Below are 12,556 nucleotides of genomic sequence, written 5' to 3'. Positions count from 1 at the left end.
TTTTCATTCCTTTCCTTTCTTTCATCATAAATTACCCTTTGTCACCAGAATATGAAAGGATTGTTGAAAAACTATTGAATTCAGTTGAGGCAAACAAACAAACAAACAAACAAACAAACAAACAAACAAACAAACAAACAAACATATGGAAGTAAGTTGATATTGATATCTGTATCTGTATCTGTATCTGTATCTGTATCTGTATCTGTATCTGTATCTGTATCTTATCTTTAAAATTATCATAAATTATTTTCTGTATTTCTAAAACAATCAAAACTCAAACTTGGTAACCCAAGTAACTATTATTGAATATTTTTTCACCTCTATATCCATCTCTTCCCCATCCGTTTTCAATCTTATCTCCCAGCCCCATTCCCCAAATCAGTCTGTCTTTACTGTCTGCCTGTCTATGTATCCATCTGTCTGTATTTATGTCTGTCTGTGTGACAGGCTGTCTAGTCTGTGTATTTATGTTTCTCTCTTTGAGCCTTTAGACAAAGGGTATAAGTTTCTACTCACTAATCAAATCATTACATTTTAAAATGAGGATAAATTCCATGGAGTGACTCTATCCTCTGCTATTCTTTAGATATCCATCTACCATCCAAAGGAATAGTAACTGACTTCAAACGTCGATGCCGAAATATTCATCATAAATTGCCCTTTGTCACCAGAATATGACAGGATTGTCGAGAAACAACTAATGAATTCAGTTGAGGCAAACAAACAAACAAACATATGGTACAGTAGGTTGATATTACTATCTCTATCTGTGTGTTACCTCTACAAACATCATACATTATTTTCTGTATTTTTCTGTATTTCCTTCTAATTTTTTTAAAAAAAAACTCAAAATTGGTAACCCAAGTAATTATTATTGAATATTTTAAATGTTTTGTCATACAAAGCAAGTGTGATTGTTGATGGATGTGACTGTGTGTGTATAACTCTCCCTACTCCATCCCTGTCATTTCTGCCATCTTGATTCCATAATTTATGTATGTAAATATAAAACTGTTTGGTTTCTATGCTCTACTAAACCAATATTCGTTTGTATGTATGTGGACTGTGTGGTTCCTCTTCCAATCCCCATTTCTAGTTCTTCCCTCCTCCTTTTCACCTTTTTAAAAGTTTGTTCAAAGTCCTTTTTCATCTCCTCACCCACTTTCAGTCCCTAATATACCTGTAAGCTTTATCTACATGTATCTTTCGTTGTACCACTGAGTTAATGACCTGTCCGTCCGTCCGTCCGTCCGTCTGTCTGTCTGTCTGTCTGTCTGTCTGTCTGTCTGTCTGTCTGGTCTGATTGTACGCGTGTCTGTCTGTCTGTCTGTATGTCTGTTTGTTTGTTTGGTTTGTTTGTTTGTTTGTTTGTTTGTTTATTTGTGTGTCTGTCTCTGTTTGTCTGTCTGTCTGTCTGTCTGTCTGTCTGTCTGTGTGTGTGTCTGTGTGTGTATGTGTAAGTGTGTGTGTGTGTGTGTCTGTCTGTCTGTCTGTCTGTCTGTCTGTCTGTCTATGCATTTATCTTCCCCTCTCTCTTTGAGCCTTTATACAAAGAGCATACGTTTCTACTAATCAAATCATTACATTTTAAAATGAGGAAAAATCCATAGAATGTCACTGAATGATACAATCCTCTGTTTTTAAATAATCATTAAATCAATTACCCTTTGTCTCCAGAATATGAAAAGATTCTTGCGATTCGGCTAGTATGAAGTCAGTTGAAACAAACAAACAGACAACAAACAAACAAACAAACAAACATATGGTACCGTAGTGTTAATATTATTATCTCTATATGTATCTTACCTTTATAATTATCATTCATTATTTTCTTTATCTTTCTTTCTTTCTTTTTAAAAGAAATGATTTCATCTTTGCAATATACGTACAGTCATCAGTTAACTGTTCCTAAGTGTGTGGTCTTGTTGCGAAGCATATTTGCATGCAATTTTTGAATGTTGATTCACTTGCCTACCTATCACTGTTTCTATCTTTGCAATATACATCATTTTTCATTGTTTCTAAAGGGCGTGATCTTGATGTCAAACATATTTGCTTACAATTTGTGAATGTTTATCCATTTACCTACCCATTCCTTCTGTTATTTCTACAATACATCCCGTAATAAGACCATATTTAGGGAAGTACCTTGTTGCTATGTACATTTACATACATTTTTTGAATGTTACATTTCCGGTCCCACCTAGACCACAGGATTTTGTGATGTCATAAGGAGTACTCGTTAGCACTAAGGCTATGACGAGCATAGTCAACAGGTGAATAACACTCAACAGCGTTGTGAAAAAATACATGGCTGTTGAGTTTTATTCACCTAGTGACTACGCTCGTCATAGTCTTAGTGCTAATGAGTACTCCTTATAAAGTCGCAAAATGCAGTGGTCTAGATGGAACCGGAAATACCCGAAAACTCTCGAAATAAATCCGAAGGGAACTGACTGAAAAAAGGTCATTTTAAGGTGTTTGCAGACGTTTTTTTAAAGTTTTAAACCAGAATGTGTTTCATAACATGTCGTATCGCAAATTAGCGATAGTGAATGTGAGCATTTTGAATCACCTTTGAAAATCATACAAGATTTTGATTAACATATACTTTCAAAAATATGTCAATAAAAAGCACATTACAGTTTTTGTTAAAGAGTTCAAGTTAAAATGAGCGCCATTGGCGTTGCAGCTGTACTTATAATACTTGAATAAATCTACGACTAAAATTATTCATATTTGATAACAAATCATCTTAGCTAGGACACGATAACATGTGGAAATGGAAATGTTATTAAATTACTAGATTTTTTTCCCAGCCAGACTATAAGATTTAACAACGTTTCTAAGATATTTGTCGGAACAGACGATAAAATGTTGGTCGAGCCAGACAACATTTTGTTTCAGGCTTCGTGTTGTTCGTTTATTGAGAATACCATTTTTGACAGAAAATCACATTTTAAGGCTTCGATTCAGTTGATCTAAAAATACTATACACACCCAAATAAAATTTCACCCTTGGAACGAGTCTTGTACCGACTCTGTAATATTTGTGTTGTAAACGTCTGTGTCAGAGAAGATTGCACAGGATTGTAATATAATTGTAGCTGCAGTCCTGTCAAGAGAGATGTGACCAAATTACAGTATACATTGTTGTGTGTGTATGGGTATGTCACAGAGTCTGTCGTTTCTACACGTGACAGTACCTTTATGGACATCGACTATTTACATTGCTCTAGGTATGTATACAGGCATGTCACAGGGTCTGCCATTTCTACATGTGACAGTACCTGTACATGTGTGTACATGACTGTATATCTTTACAAATGTGTCACAGGTCTGTTGTTATCATAATTCTTTTATGTTTGTATGCGTTCGTAAAACATTAATATCACCCGTTCGTGAGATATCCCTGAGAAATTACACATCCATATACATATCGGTATCAACAGACCTGTTCAATGCATGTGTATACAGTCCTGAAATTTGACCCAATATAAAGCTCTGCTGTAACAGAAATTTTAAACCCATCTATATATGCATCCACATTTGTGTTTACATCCCTGTGTCTGTCATGTGATCACAGCAATGTATCCAATCAGAAATTACACACCTGTGTACAAGTAAAATCACTATAACTTATGATGAGTAATTATGAAAATATTTTTTTTTAAATAGCATAAATGTATAAAATATATCAAATTTAAAGTCCACCTAATCCTTCAACAGAACTGAAATTGCTCTTATAATAAAAGTTATAATATGTGAGGGAATTAGCATATGATATTTATGTTATAAGCTGATATTCATAACAAATGTTTGGATGTTATAAGAAAAAAGTAAAATGGTTATATAACATGGTCACTACTTCATCTTTGAAATATCACACCAAGTCATTATCTCTTAAAGTCCATATTAACATATTAGTTTAACATTACAGATAAATCGCATCGGTTCCATCTACAAAAGCAGAGGCAATAAGCGTTCATTTACAGCAGTATAAAAACTGAATCTGGGAAGTCTTTCGTGAATTATGTCTGGGTTTTCTTCCTAGACTGTATGTAAGATACGTCGCGTCGCTCCGCCCCTTCACGGAGACGTTTACAGACTAGGGGTTTGGCACTCTTTTATATATCATATTGTTATATTTGACATGTTTCCGATTTTAATGTTTAGTGATGGCTTAGTGTGTCGGTTGCGGATATGTGTGAGGAGGTTTTACGGTTCAGGCTTGCTTTGGTTGTAGCTACTGAACTAAATTAGTTCTCTCTCATCAGCTACACTTTGGATATTGTGTGTCACTCCTTGTCCTCTCTCTCTGTCACTTCTCTTCAAATCACTTAATTTCATCTTCAAATGTTCATCTCTCTTTTTCTTTTTTCTTCTATCTTTGAAATATGAAATAACACACACAACTATGATAACACACAACACGCCAACAACAAAGCTACCAATGACCAATACTGCCACAATGCCGCCATCCAAAACTGTTGCACTCTCGGTATCTGTCGGTTTCGGTTCATCTGTCCCTATGGGGCGATCCGTCCCTGTAATTTGAACTGAGGTGACATTTAAATGTCTGATGCCAATGTTCGTACCCTTTTCATTTGTGGCGACACAGGCATAGATCCCCTGGTCTTCTTGCGTTGGAGTCGTTATAATGAGATCATGGTCTGCTGTAAGCACATACACATGCCTATTTGAACTATTTGACAAGTCAGTGGACAATTCTCCATGAGGCGTCACCCAATACACACTTGGTTTTGGAACGCCGGTAACATCACAGTTCAACTGCATAGGATCGCTCTCAACGGTAGAGATCCACTTGGTTGGTTCATTGAATAATGGGGGGCTGCAGGTCATGTTTTCTGCTTCGATGCTTAATAAATTTAAATCTTCATAGACATCCGGGGAATGACATTTCAAATCTGCTCCAATCAAAACTTCTGTACCTTCAGCCTCTAGCCATTCTCTGAAATCTTTCAGATGACAATCACAGGCCCAGGGATTTCTATATAACCATATGCTATTGTATCTATTTGGATATGGCGACTTGACAATATCAAATGGTGCAAACACTTGTTGATTTAATGTTGTCAATTGATTACTATCCAAGTGAATATTGTAGACTTCGGTATTTATTCCTTCAAATGCGGATTTATCGACGTCTTCTAGGTTCATTGATGATAAATTAATTTCAAATAGTTTCAAATTAAATCCATTGAATCCGTAGAATGCTCGAGGTCCAATAACATGTATAGGATTTAGACTTAGGTCGATTGTAACACTTGAGCTGAAGAATGACGATATTGCTGGAGAGTTAAATGGTGGCACTGAATCGAGTTGATTGGCAGTAAGATCCAATTCTGTTATGTTAAGGTCTGCACTGAAGAAATCTTCACTCAATGTTTTTATGTCGTTGAAGGCCAGATCCAAAGTTTGCAAACTCTTTAGTCCTATGAAGGCGTTATCAGGAATGGACACAATGTCGTTACCGTAAAATGAGATTTTTAGGAGCTGAGGAAGGTAGGGTTCGACGAAAGGTTGTATGTTTGTTAGAAAATTGTTAGATAGGTACAGATACTTCAGGTTTGGTAAATGGGTGAATATTGTTATTGAAAGTTCAGTTAAGGTGTTGCTTGTCAACCACAACTCGTTGAGATTGTCAAGTCCTCGGAAAGCATCGTTATCAATGATGTTTATTTTATTAGAGTACATGTGTAGCGTTTTCAGCGAAGACAAACCATTGAAGGCATTAGCTCGTAGCTCTGTAATGTCATTGTCATCCATCCACAGGTACAATAAATGTGTCAAATCTTGGAAGGCGTTATCAGCGATATCATTTATATGGTTTTGCATGAGGAACAACCGTGTCAACATGGGTGTACCACTGAACATGTTGGTCGACGTTTCAGTAATTTCATTGTCTGTCAGTATCAGCCAGTCGAGGTTGTACAGACCGCGAAATGTTTCATTTGATATGTTCGTTATGTGGTTATGGCTTAGGTCGAGATACTCCAATTCAGAGAAAGCAGAAAACGCTCCATCTGGGATAGTTGTCAAATTGTTGTTTTCGAGGGAAAGATGGTCTATATTGATAGGAATATCGGACGGAATCTCTGTCAAAGATCTATCTCTGCAGACTGGTTTAGTAGGTGACGAACAAATACAAACCGATGGACATCCTTCAACTATGATACCATTGAGGATATAAAATGCCACCAATGTAACTTGTAGAGTAATTACTATCATTTCTACAGATCGACTTGGTTCTGCAAATATAAAAACTCAGAAAATTGAAATTACACACACACACACACACACACACACACACACACACACACACACACACACACGCACGCTATCTATCTGTCTGTCTGTCTGTCTGTCTGTCTGTCTGTCTGTCTGTCTGTCTGTCTGTCTGTCTGTCTGTCTGTCTGTCTGTCTGTCTGTCTGCCTGCCTGCCTGCCTGCCTGCCTGCCTGCCTGCCTGCCTGCCTGTCTGTCTGTCTGCCTGCCTGCCTGCCTGCCTGCCTGTCTGTCTGTCTGTCTGTCTGTCTGTCTGTCTGTCTGTCTGTTTATCTATCAATCGATCGAATAGAAATCAACACGTCCGTCTGTCTATTCGCCCGTCTGCCCGCATGTATATCTGTCTGTCTCCCTCCCCTCCCTCTCTCCAATTATAAACAAATATCTTTGTTTATATATCTTTAGAACTGCTATATTCTAGATTTAACCGTATGATTTCATTTGATATAAGGCCTAAACAAAATAATTGTTTGGTTCCTGTTACCTGACCCCCACCTTGTATTTCACTGCCCTTTTTACGTATTAGAGAAAACAAAAGTGATAAAACCGCGAAAACCGCAAGAAATACTAGATGTGGAAACTGCATCAAATTATAAAGACAATATAAAACTGTTCTTCCAATCTGTAATGGCTGTACATCTAATGAGAAGAAACTAATAACACAGAAACCATATGGAAAATAACGGTAAATATAACTACCTGAAGAAGACACTCACATATATGAAATAAATATATATATAAGAATAAAAGAAAATATCTACCAACCCTACCTACTCTAAAACTGAGCGTAATCGGAATCAGACAATTTTTTGTTAGGCCCAAGGGAAAGATTCGACGATTCTGATAACTATATCATCTTGTATGAAAACTACCAGTTCAAATACACCACGAACCATGATAGTCGGAGAGGCGAGGACAGGGGTATTAAATCTTCCATTGTTACACATATTGCTTATAAAGCAATAATTTTAGCAATATCAATTGTAAGCAGGGAATGACAGTAACATGACACATTTCATTTCTGTCTCGGTACATTACTGACCTGAATACTGCAAGGAAGAAAAATCGCTGTGAGTTGCACTTGGACTATACTACGCAAATAGACTACTAAACCTTATGGCCGTAGACACAAATTTAAACCCTCCATACTTCCTGCACTATGATGCCCTCACTTTGCATTCATTTTTAATTATGCATAAAGTGTATCATAAGTCACTGTATAATTATGCAAAAATATATAAAAATTATTGTATGATAATATGGGTGAGAAACTAAGTGGGCTGTATTTCATGATCAGAATGAACATTTTGTGTTACTAGGGGTTGAGTTTCATTGTATCATCACTTCATTGGAATCGCCAGCTGTCGAGTACAGTGACTGTAGAAGCGATGAAAATATTAATATTCATTTGAGGTCACCCGGAGTTCATTGAAGTGTTCATGAATATGTATTGTATGTGTATATTTAGATTTACGAGGCAGTGTCGTCCGTGTTTTATACAAAGCGTTTTTGTAAATTCATCAGAATTATGTAAAAATGCGTACATGTTAATAACTAAATTGGGAGGAAAGGATGGTATTAATTATAATATTGCATAATACTGACAGGGAATAGTAGTCTAAACATAGAATAAAAGGATAAGCTCGGAAAACAGGTCACTGCTACATTCTGCTCTTAACAAAAGACCCTACAAGGTGAGCCCAATACGATTAAAATGCTGTATCGAAATAAACATGTAGTTACTGCCATTAATTTCAGCCATAGTTTAAACAAAATCATCACTTTTCGAGGTTCAAGGCCGATCTTACCTTTGCCACCTTATAATGCTGTAGTTTACCTTGAGCCTGCAAATTTCAACTGCGGCAATCAAACACAGACACGGTCGTGTCTATTTCTCATGAGGATAGACAGGTGAATAAAAGAGGAACACAGCTGGGAAACTGTCGTGACGAGAGGTATAAATGACAAATGATTATGTTTGAAATTACTTGTCAATTTTGTTTTAATATTAAGTACAAAAATGGCGTAGTCGTTTCTTGAATAATAAACCCCATAATTTAAGTAATATTACAGCCAACAACCCCGTCATAAAATGGAATGTGCTGTAACGTTAATGGTGGATGCTTCATGTGAGTGTACATTACAGACAAACGACTTCCAATGGTATCATCCTGTCATACTTCATAATACTGACGAATTATTATTGTTTGTTAAAATTTCCAAATTTTCGATGTTTTTCCTAATGTTAGTTTCTGCTGTTCAGACTTAGAGGCCAAAATTAAAGGCATACAGGATGTTTATCCTCCATAATATCATTGAAAGCTTTGGAAATGATCAGTGGAATTTTATTATTTTGTGACTGGTTCTAAGTACGTGTAACCTAAGTTGATAGAGGTCATGCTATTCCATTGCTTGGTTGTACGTATACGTACGTGGAGAAGGGACTCCTTTATCGAATGACCGACGTTTAAAACGTCAGAGTGTTCTATTTGAATGCAAACAGTATTGGTTGTAAAAAAAACCATATAACCAGTTTATAGAAGGTAAGGTGACTTTAGTTGACAAAGTCGCGGTGTTCTGTATTCTATCCGACCATAAGAGGACGGGCTTCAATACACCTCTCCCCCCGTCTTGCATCAAATTCAACCAGTTCAACCATCTTTAACGGAAAAGAAACTATGCAGTGTATCAAAACAAAAGAGATGTAGACTAATGTATCCTTATAGCACCACTTTTATTCTGAAAGAGAGGTACTCTGTGGCACAGCACTGATATATTGATGATGCAAAGATAAAAAAATATCCAGACCACTCGCTGATGTTTAAAAAAAATAATTTAGTTTCTGTGAGTACTATGTAATACAGTCTAACATTTCATTAGGCCAAATAAAAAAAGTTGTTTGGTTCCGGTCATTCGACCCGACCTAGCTTTTCACGCCAACCCTAAACTTTTTTTATATATATATTCGAGAAAAAAAAGACAATTGCGAAAATTGTGAAGTCTCGCAAGAAATGGTGGATGCGGAAACTGACATCAACTTAAAAAGACAATATAAAACTGTTCGTCCAATCTGTAATGGCTGTACATCTGATGAGAAGAAACCAATAACACACAGAGACCATATGGAAAACAACAGAAAAACATAATACTTAAAATAGAGAATAAATAGAGAAAAAATCCTTTTAAGAAAATCCGTAGCTGTCAATGGGAAAATATATTTGAAAGATTATATCAAACGTAAATTCATGTCAATATGAAGAAAACAAGCTGGGAAGTCTTTACTCTACTGATCATGCAGTTAGTTATTGTACATTTAGATAGACTTCATGATATACTTTGTTACTACAAGTAAATAGTGTCATCCCAAATGTGTGTTGATAGTGCAAACGACTGGACGCAAATGACAATAGCAATATGGCGTCATATATAGTAACATCAGTATAGTAATTCGTATTATTCAGTTAATATAGGATTCTGCAAAAAGCTGGTAGTAATAGCAAGTACTAGCATAGTCACAGTTCATTAACATATACAGACAGACTAATTATGTGCTGGAATCATACACCTATAGATCAAGACCACTATACAGACGAATGTACAAACTAAAACAGCGACATGAAGTTCAGCGTTATAAACAAAAAACAAAAATACGAAAAACCCTAGGTATGTCCATAAGAAAAACTCACAAAATCACGAAGCAAAGTTCAGAATTCAAGTCATCAACAAGCTTTTGAAACTGTAATACCAAAAACAACAACACATTTATAATGAAACTCTCATTATACGATAACCCCCTTCCCTTCTGCATTCTGGAGATGTACAATTGTGTGGTATCGTAACATTAAAATAAACCGACTTGAGCGTTCCATATTTCATGAGAGGTTTCTTTACACATAGATATAGGCTTTGAAAGGAGAGGTCAAACATTGGACTGTAATCTATACTTAGCCATCAGGGGTTCTCCTTGAAATAGAAAAAAAAGTTCCCCAACATACTAGATTTGAAAGTCTGTCAAAATTGTCATTCCATATGAAATTAATGTGTTAAACTATCTTCGAAAATTGTCTGAAAATTAAAAGTATTACTAAGATATAATAAAATGTACTGTTAAAAAGTATAAAGGGCTTCTTACAATTCATGAGGGGTTTGAGCCTGGTGAAATCAAGGGGGGGGGGGGTTAGTTATGTCAATTTATTTTCAAATATCACATACTGTAAGTGTGACTGATATTTATACTACATGTCCTTGCTCACTTAATGTTTTTAACAGGATACTTTTGGGTACTGGTAAACCCGTTCGACTGATGGGTCACCCAAAAGTGTCATGTTACAACATTAAATGAGTGAGGACCTGTACATTTTAATAACGAAGTCATACTTCGAATTCGATGAGTTTCAGGTTTTTCCACGGGGCCGGGGCCAGGAGGAATACAAATATTTTTTCGTGATTTCCCAGATTTCTAATATTATTTTCTCATTTTTCTCTATTTTCAAAGATATTTGTATGGTTCGTTTATTACCATTGTTGACCTCCAAAGAAAATGGATAGAGAGATAGATTTGAGGATAGAAGAACAAGCTGGTAGATATTAGGTGGAATAAATGAGATGACGTTGTGTTTAATCATGTTTTCCATGTTAGATATTTTCAAAAGCAAAACAAGTGCCACTTCCCATGCCGGGAATCGAACCCGGGCCGCGTGGGTGAAAGCCACGAATCCTAGCCACTAGACCACATGGGATATGTATTGTTTTCTCTTTTAACTTTAAAAAAAACTAAAGTATATTTAAAGAGATATTCGCACAGATGTTTTTTGCTTTTATATGCAAATCTAGTTCACCTTGAACAATTAAAGAACGAACAGAGAAAATATTCAATGAATGATAACAACAAAGAAAGGTTTTCTAAAGAGTTCAAATACAGCCAGCGAAAAAACACCAATGCGTTTGTATGTATGTATGAAGTCGAAGTGAGCTTGGTAAAAGATTTCACGCAAATAAATACAAAGATGGTTAGCAGTAATACAACTGATACAACAACGTTAACAGGGATGTCTCTGAGGTTGTTTGGGTGACCTGAGTTTCAGGCGACACTATTATCAGTTTGTTTATATCTGTGGAAGCTCAGACCACCATGTTCTATAGTGGTCTGAGGTGGAAGTTATAATGTAACACTAACAGTCATACTGCATTGATATACCATGTAACATTCTATCAGTAAACAGAGTTAAGAAATCCCGACTCCTGTGGTGCATGGTGTTCAGGCTTTAATAAGACATTGATGCTAACTGTATGGTTTGCATGGGACTTGTCTCATTCCTGCATACCATGAGCAAGAAAACGCACCAGTATTTTTTTCGCGGGTTGTACAAACCGAAGATTAGTATAGTATAACTAACGAACCCTTTGGAACATTCGCACCAGAAAGTTGTTTCAGTTTGCAAATAATATACGGAGCTCTTTCGGTTTGCAAAAATTTTAAAAACAAATTGTCTCACATAGTTTTTCAACAGCCGAAATAGCTCAGTTGGGAGAACGTTAGACTGAAGATCTAAAGGTCCCTGGTTCAAAACCGGCGAACTTGTATGAGTTGGAGAACTATCCCGGGTTTCGGCAGTTCATTTTTACTGTCCATTTTTCATGCAAGTGTTGGGTGAAGGTCACTTATGCTTTGTGTAGTGAAATTTTTGATCACTGACAGTCCAATGACAGAGACGTGGGAGTGTCAGTACTTATTGTGTTTTTCAATCAATTTGTAAAAAACATTGAAAATAATGTACAAATGTTATTAATACGCTACACAGAGAGTTGTACTCGATTCTGAACCCTTTCTTACATCATTTACTGCATTGTATAATAACACAAACAGGTATATACGTACCTGTTTGCTACCATAGGCAGCAATATCAGAAATTAGTTTATCTTGCTATCTATTTGCTCCATTTGTAAAGACTAATCTTGTAGAAAGAATTGTATTAACTGCAATTAATTATATATATATATATATATATATATATATATATATATATATATATATATATATATATATATATATATATATATCCATGAGAGATAAATCCATGAGAGACTATATATATATATATATATATATATATATATATATATATATATATATATATATATATATATATATATATATATTACTATCAGCTTTTTGGAGAATCCTATATTAACTGAATAGTACGAATTACTATACTATATATATATATATATATATATATATATAT

General features: G+C 35.5%; 1 non-coding gene across 1 annotated transcript; it reads right to left on the bottom strand.

Moving 5' to 3' along the window:
- Positions 1–10,978: 10,978 nt before the first annotated feature.
- Trnae-uuc (transfer RNA glutamic acid (anticodon UUC)) lies at positions 10,979–11,050 on the bottom strand. Its single transcript has one exon. It is a non-coding gene; the product is annotated as a tRNA-Glu (tRNA).
- Between the last annotated feature and the right edge of the window lie 1,506 nt (positions 11,051–12,556).

The sequence above is a fragment of the Glandiceps talaboti genome, chromosome 11 (assembly GCF_964340395.1).
Source record: "Glandiceps talaboti chromosome 11, keGlaTala1.1, whole genome shotgun sequence".
NCBI lineage: Eukaryota > Metazoa > Hemichordata > Enteropneusta > Spengelidae > Glandiceps > Glandiceps talaboti.
This window is presented reverse-complemented; position numbering and strand designations above follow the sequence as displayed.